The sequence below is a fragment of the Chenopodium album genome, chromosome 15, assembly GCF_948465745.1.
Source record: "Chenopodium album chromosome 15, dcCheAlbu1.1, whole genome shotgun sequence".
NCBI classification, from domain to species: Eukaryota; Viridiplantae; Streptophyta; class Magnoliopsida; order Caryophyllales; family Amaranthaceae; genus Chenopodium; species Chenopodium album.
Window position 1 is genome coordinate 28,626,680 of NC_137848.1, and position 406 is coordinate 28,627,085.

Below are 406 nucleotides of genomic sequence, written 5' to 3' on the forward strand. Positions count from 1 at the left end.
GAGCTTGCTCCACCACTTGAGCTTCCATTAACACTTGTGTTTAACTTTGAAAACCCTTTTGTGAGTTGCTCAATTTGATGTTGCAATTGATCGACCTTCTCCAATTCATACATCCCACCTTTCTTCGGTGCACTCCTTCTTCTACCTCCCCAAGAGTAGTTCTTTGCTACCTCCTCGATTGTTGCTTCCACTTGATTTTGAGGGATCTTGATTAGTTGTCCACCCGCCCCCGCATCCAAGTTGGCTCTAGACATGGGCTCCAAACCATCGTAGAAAAACCTCATGAGCAAACTTTGATTGTATTCATGGTGAGGACATGCTTGTACCAACTCTTTGAACCTCTCCCAAGCTTCATTAAGACTCTCATCCGCTTCTTGTTCAAATGATGCAATCTTCCTTCTCATCT

The 406-nt window shown here is 44.1% G+C and overlaps 1 non-coding gene across 1 annotated transcript; it reads left to right on the top strand.

Moving 5' to 3' along the window:
* The first annotated feature begins 301 nt into the window (after positions 1-301).
* LOC145583546 (small nucleolar RNA R71) lies at positions 302-406 on the top strand. The gene has a single exon (XR_014100185.1). It is a non-coding gene; the product is annotated as a small nucleolar RNA R71 (small nucleolar RNA).